General features: G+C 36.8%; 1 long non-coding RNA gene across 1 annotated transcript; it reads left to right on the top strand.

Annotated features, from left to right (window-relative positions):
• Positions 1-4954: 4954 nt before the first annotated feature.
• On the top strand, positions 4955-6886 carry LOC121866022. The gene is made up of 3 exons (XR_006088871.1): positions 4955-5374; positions 5888-5975; positions 6587-6886. It is a non-coding gene; the product is annotated as an uncharacterized LOC121866022 (long non-coding RNA).
• Positions 6887-7407: the final 521 nt, after the last annotated feature.

Raw genomic sequence — 7407 nt, 5'->3', positions numbered from 1 at the left:
CTAACTATTTAAGTACATCCAGAATAATACACAAGCACCAAGAAATGACCTCGAAAACCCATAAGTGGCAAGTAATTAGCATTGCAAAAGTAATTAAAATATTCTAAAAATCATTTGAACATTTTCGAAAAGCCATTTGAACAAGTTATAATCAAGATATCAAATTTTGGTTAACAGATCCTTAATCAGCACATTCAGGAGTACCTATACTGAAATTTTGAACAAAATCCATTTTTTGGCCGAAATGACGAAAATTGTAAGTCTATAGCCTTAAAGGATTTTTGGCCAAAAATACGTTTTCTCTCTGAACTAAAATTTAATGTGCCTAACTATTTAAGTACATCCAGAATAATACACAAGCACCAAAAAATGACCTCGAAAACCCATAAGTGGCGAGTAATTAGCATTGCAAAAGTAATTAAAATATTCTAAAAATCATTTGAACATTTTCTAAAAGCCATTTGAACAAGTTATATTCAAGATATCAAATTTGGTTAACAGATCCTTAAGCAGCACATTCAGGAGTACCTATACTGAAATTTTGAACAAAATCCATTTTTTGGCCGAAAATGACAAAAAATGTAAGTCTATTGCCTTAAAGGATTTTTGGCCAAAAATACTTTTTCTCTCTGAACTAAAATTTAATGTGCCTAACTATTTAAGTACATCCTGAATAATACACAAGCACCAAAAAATGACCTCGAAAACCCATAAGTGGCGAGTAATTAGCATTGCAAAAGTAATTAAAATATTCTAAAAATCATTTGAACATTTTCTAAAAGCCATTTCAACAAGTTATAATCAAGATATCAAATTTTGGTTAACAGATCCTTAAGCAGCACATTCAGGAGTACCTATACTGAAATTTTGAACAAAATCCATTTTTGGCCGAAAATGACAAAAATTGTAAGTCTTATGCCTTAAAGGATTTTTGGCCAAAATACTTTTTCTCTCTGAACTAAAATTTAATGTGCCTAACTATTTAAGTACATCCAGAATAATACATAAGCACCAAGAAATGACCCCGAAAACCCATAAGTGGCGAGTAATTAGCATTGCAAAAGTAATTAAAATATTCTAAAAATCATTTGAACATTTTCTAAAAGCCATTTGAACAAGTTATAATCAAGATATCAAATTTTGGTTAACAGATCCTTAAGCAGCATTCAGAGTACCTATACTGAAATTTTAAACAAAAATCCATTTTGGCCGAAAAATGGCAAAAAATGTCTATTGCCTTAAAAGGATTTTTTGGCCAAAAATACTTTTTTCCCCTGGTAGAACTGCAATTTAATGTGCCTAACTATTTGGGCACATCCTGAATAATACTACTGCTAACCAAAAAATGACCCTCGAAACCCATATAAGTGGTGAGTATTGATTAGTACTAAAATATTCTAAAAATCATTTGAACATTTTCTAAAAGCCATTTCAACAAGTTATAATCAAGATATCAAATTTTGGTTAACAGATCCTTAAGCAGCACATTCAGGAGTACCTATACTGAAATTTTGAACAAAATCCATTTTTTGGCCGAAAATGACAAAAAATGTAAGTCTATTGCCTTAAAGGATTTTTGGCCAAAAATACTTTTTCTCTCTGAACTAAAATTTAATGTGCCTAACTATTTAAGTACATCCTGAATAATACACAAGCACCAAGAAATGATCTCGAAAACCCATAAGTGGCGAGTAATTAGCATTGCAAAAGTAATTAAAATATTCTAAAAATCATTTGAACATTTTCTAAAAGCCATTTGAACAAGTTATAATCAAGATATCAAATTTTGGTTAACAGATCCTTAATCAGCACATTCAGGAGTACCTATACTGAAATTTTGAACAAAATCCATTTTTGGCCGAAAATGGCAAAAAATGTAAGTCTATTGCCTTAAAGGATTTTTGGCCAAAAATACTTTTTCTCTCTGAACTAAAATTTAATGTGCCTAACTATTTAAGTACATCCTGAATAATACACAAGCACCAAAAAATGACCTCGAAAACCCATAAGTGGCGAGTAATTAGCATTGCAAAAGTAATTAAAATATTCTAAAAATCATTTGAACATTTTCTAAAAGCCATTTCAACAAGTTATAATCAAGATATCAAATTTTGGTTAACAGATCCTTAATCAGCACATTCAGGAGTACCTATACTGAAATTTTGAACAAAATCCATTTTTTGGCCGAAAATGACAAAAAATGTAAGTCTATTGCCTTAAAGGATTTTTGGCCAAAAATACTTTTTCTCTCTGAACTAAAATTTAATGTGCCTAACTATTTAAGTACATCCTGAATAATACACAAGCACCAAAAAATGACCTCGAAAACACATAAGTGGCGAGTAATTAGCATTGCAAAAGTAATTAAAATATTCTAAAAATCATTTGAACATTTTCTAAAAGCCATTTCAACAAGTTATAATCAAGATATCAAATTTTGGTTAACAGATCCTTAAGCAGCACATTCAGGAGTACCTATACTGAAATTTTGAACAAAATCCATTTTTGGCCGAAAATGACAAAAAATGTAAGTCTATTGCCTTAAAGGATTTTTGGCCAAAAATACTTTTTCTCTCTGAACTAAAATTTAATGTGCCTAACTATTTAAGTACATCCTGAATAATACACAAGCACCAAAAAATGACCTCGAAAACCCATAAGTGGCGAGTAATTAGCATTGCAAAAGTAATTAAAATATTCTAAAAATTATTTGAACATTTTCTAAAAGCCATTTCAACAAGTTATAATCAAGATATCAAATTTTGGTTAACAGATCCTTAAGCAACACATTCAGGAGTACCTATACTGAAATTTTGAACAAAATCCATTTTTGGCCGAAAATGACAAAAAATGTAAGTCTATTGCCTTAAAGGATTTTTGGCCAAAAATACTTTTTCTCTCTGAACTAAAATTTAATGTGCCTAACTATTTAAGTACATCCTGAATAATACACAAGCACCAAAAAATGACCTCGAAAACCCATAAGTGGTGAGTAATAAGCATTGCAAAAGTAATTAAAATATTCTAAAAATCATTTGAACATTTTCTAAAAGCCATTTCAACAAGTTATAATCAAGATATCAAATTTTGGTTAACAGATCCTTAAGCAGCACATTCAGGAGTACCTATACTGAAATTTTGAACAAAATCCATTTTTTGGCCGAAAATGACAAAAAATGTAAGTCTATTGCCTTAAAGGATTTTTGGCCAAAAATACTTTTTCTCTCTGAACTAAAATTTAATGTGCCTAACTATTTAAGTACATCCTGAATAATACACAAGCACCAAGAAATGACCTCGAAAACACATAAGTGGCGAGTAATTAGCATTGCAAAAGTAATTAAAATATTCTAAAAATCATTTGAACATTTTCTAAAAGCCATTTGAACAAGTTATAATCAAGATATCAAATTTTGGTTAACAGATCCTTAATCAGCACATTCAGGAGTACCTATACTGAAATTTTGAACAAAATCCATTTTTTGGCCGAAAATGACAAAAAATGTAAGTCTATTGCCTTAAAGGATTTTTGGCCAAAAATACTTTTTCTCTCTGAACTAAAATTTAATGTGCCTAACTATTTAAGTACATCCTGAATAATACACAAGCACCAAAAAATGACCTCGAAAACCCATAAGTGGCGAGTAATTAGCATTGCAAAAGTAATTAAATATTCTAAAAATCATTTGAACATTTTCTAAAAGCCATTTGAACAAGTTATAATCAAGATATCAAATTTTGGTTAACAGATCCTTAATCAGCACATTCAGGAGTACCTATACTGAAATTTTGAACAAAATCCATTTTTGGCCGAAAATGGCAAAAAATGTAAGTCTATTGCCTTAAAGGATTTTTGGCCAAAAATACTTTTTCTCTCTGAACTAAAATTTAATGTGCCTAACTATTTAAGTACATCCTGAATAATACACAAGCACCAAAAAATGACCTCGAAAACCCATAAGTGGCCTGCCCCACACCTCTAGTCTTCATTATATACGTGTAATGTTTTTCCCCGACTGTCTAAGGTCAAAATGGCCAAGAGAAATGGTTATTCTTTTGGGTAGAGTTTAATATACTTAATTATGGCGTAATAAATGCTGATTTAAGTAAAAAAAACTTGCCAGCCGGTTGCTACAGTTCACTTACCTCCTAGGGTCGTATCCCCAAGTTCACTGGGCTGTAAGGTGTATGGTAACTTCTTTGCAGCTTAAACAATTACATTAATATGGTTTTGCATAATATTAAGTGTTTCTCTAACGTCTAACCAGTAATTTCTTAATGTTTTAGGCAAATATACCGCCAAATGAGCCATGACAAACGAGCCTAAACTATAAGCAGGTGGCGGGTAACGAGCGTAAACCATACATCAGTATTTACGTAATAATTAACCAGTAAGTGAGAACAATGACCAGATAACTGTATTATTTTTTTAATTTCACATTTTCACTCTTGCTTCGAAGCCCAACCCACTTTCGGCGGAGCCGGGTGGTCATGACTCAATAATTACGTATTTTCCCAAACGTTCATCACCACCACTGTATTCAGCATTAAAAACTGCGCCCTAATGACTCGGTTTAACAAATATATAACAACTTTTTGCGTGATTAAGATACAATATATTTTACTGGCTAGTTCTTTGTTTACTCTTTAACTACGATTTCTCGGAGTTGAAACCGAATTTATTACGGGTTTTAGCCAGGCGAGGGGAGGAACGGAGGGAGGGAGAGAGAGCCGGGCGAGGTGAGGTGAGGTAGGGAGCCGGGCGAGGTGAGGTGAGGTAGGGAGCCGGGTAAGGCGAGGTGAGGTGAGGTAGGGAGCCGGGCGAGGCGAGGTGAAGTAGGGAGCCGGGCGAGGTGAGGCGAGGTAAGGTAGGGAGCCGGGCGAGGCGAGGCGAGGCAGGAAGCCAGGCGAGGTGAGGTGAGGTAGGGAGCCGGGTGAGGTGAGGTAGGGAGCCGGGTGAGGTAAGGTAAGGTAGGGAACGAGCGAGGTGAGGCGGGTTCCTAAAATAAATGTCAAGATGTATATAAAGACGCCGTTAAGATGTATTGGTAAATAAGGCAGCAACCATCTAATTAACCTCTGGAAAATGTTAAAACCTTTGGCTTGCCTGAAGATTCCTCCCCCAGCTTATTTCAGCTGAAGATCAATTTAACCTGAGCCAATCTCCGTATTACAATGTGCTGGTGAATCTGTCATTCTTTTTTCAGATCAAGGAATGACTACAGCTCCAACTGCAGTACAAAACCATGTTATTGGTGTGGTGGAGTATGAGGTTAGTGTGGTGCAGTATGAGGTGCAGTGGTGCAGTATGTGGGGACAACAGACCACGAGTGTGAAGTGAATCTTCTCACACTACACAACAGTATTCCTCGAGGTAAATTTTAACGTTTTGTGTGAAGGTGTGGGTGGGTGTAGCCTGTTATGGTGTCGTTTAATGTTTTGTAAGGGTGGGTGGGTGTGGCTGGCTTGTTGTGGGGTCATTTAACGTTTTGCGAGAGGGTGTGGGGTGTTTTATGCTGGTTGGGGGGGGAGATGGGAGAGGGTTGCGTGTTCCCATACGAAGGAATTATACACGAGGTGGGCAGGTGGTTGTGGTGAAGTTTGTCAGTCAAACCAAGTGTCACCAAGCTGTCGAGGGGGACACTTGAAGGGGCAGGAGGGAGGGAAGGTCGAGTAAGTAAGCTGTAGTAAACCTTGTGTATAGTGCATGAAGCAGTGTAGTGTAGCAGCACTGTATTGGTGTTAAAGTAATTTGAGTAAACTAATGTGGAGGTAATGATTTATGTAAACAGTTGGGGACAGTTCAAGTACATGTGGTCTAGTGGTAGATGGAAGTTGCAGGTTAAACTTTCATTCTACATTAATTACAACATTAATCTTGTTGCAGGTGGCAGCTGATGTACGTGAAGGCCAATGGAGAAGTGACAGAACCTTGAGCAAGATTTAACACCCATCATGTTACTTCAGCCTCATCAGTTAAGTTACTTGTATATGGTAGCTATTACGGTCATCCCATAAACCACTCAACACTGTGCTCCTACACTGGGCAGTGGAGGGTGTGTGTGTGTGTGTGTGTGTGTGTGTTGGTGTGTGTGTGTGTGTGTGTGTGTGTTGGTGTGTGTGTGTGTGTTGGAGGGCTGTGTGGAATGACTGTAAGAGACTGATGAGAGTAAATTAATAATAGTTGTGACAGTATAAATATGCAGGACTACATGCCTACTGGTTATTAGAGAAAATTAGTAGTAGTAGTAGTAACCTAACCTAACTTAACCAGCGTAACTTAGATTAAACATAACTAACCTAGACGGAACCAAATAAGTATTAAACTATCTATTATACAGAAACATTATTTTTTATCCAATATATTTAAAGAACATTAATTCAAACTATTTTATGAGCCACTTATGTTTACTGATCATGAATACAAAGTTAATTTTCAAGTTAGATAAAATGGAGACGTTTGTAAATAATTAAAATGTGATCAATTATGTACAACAGAGTATGTTTAAGTACAGGTGGTCTAGTGGTAGAAGGATATTGTATGTTTAACTTTCATTCTACATAAATAACTCGAAATATATTACAGGTGACAGATGATGTACTTGAAGGCCAACATAGAGGAAGTGACAGAACCAATCTAGAGCAAGAGATAACACACACCTGTTAATTCAGCCTCCCCAGTTAAGTTACCTTTGTCTTCGTATGGCTACCCTAAAAACCACTGAATGTAGGAATGAAATTGAGTGACTTGCTTTGTGAGAAGGGTTGGGAAGCAGGAACGCTGGGCAGTGGAGGGAGACGCTCGTACGCTGGGCAGTGGAGGGGGCGCTCGTACGCTGGGCAGTGGAGGGGGCGCTCGTACGCTGGGCAGTGGAGGGGGCGCTCGTACGCTGGGCAGTGGAGGGGCGCGCTGTACGCTGGGCAGTGGAGGGGGCGCTCGTACGCTGGGCAGTGGAGGGGGCGCTCGTACGCTGGGCAGTGGAGGGGGCGCTCGTACGCTGGGCAGTGGAGGGAAACGCTCGTACGCTGGGCAGTGGAGAGGGCACTCGTGGTGTGCTCGTACAGTGATTAATAGTAAATGTTCTAAATTTATCTGAGTAAAATGGCATGTACTGCGAAGGAATGTTGTGGATGATGCCTGTGAGAAGACTGCTGCAGCCACAAGAGAGGAGGAAGGCTGGTGCTCACATGTAAGGTGTTATAGAAGGGTGCTAGAGTGTATGGATATATGTAAGGATCCAAGTATAGAATGCAAGAAATTTGGGGTAAATGTTGTGTATTGGTAGTGATACATTTATGTTAATTAAGAATGATCTAAATTCAAAATCTTATTACAGGTGGTTGGTGTACAAGATCGATGTACCAGCGACTGTTCTGTACGGTCCACCATCCCACACATTCATGACT

Source organism: Homarus americanus, unplaced genomic scaffold (genome assembly GCF_018991925.1).
Source record: "Homarus americanus isolate GMGI-L3 unplaced genomic scaffold, GMGI_Hamer_2.0 scaffold58266, whole genome shotgun sequence".
Taxonomy (NCBI): Eukaryota; Metazoa; Arthropoda; class Malacostraca; order Decapoda; family Nephropidae; genus Homarus; species Homarus americanus.
Note: the sequence above shows the minus strand (reverse complement) of the source record. Positions and strands in the feature narration are given on the sequence as shown.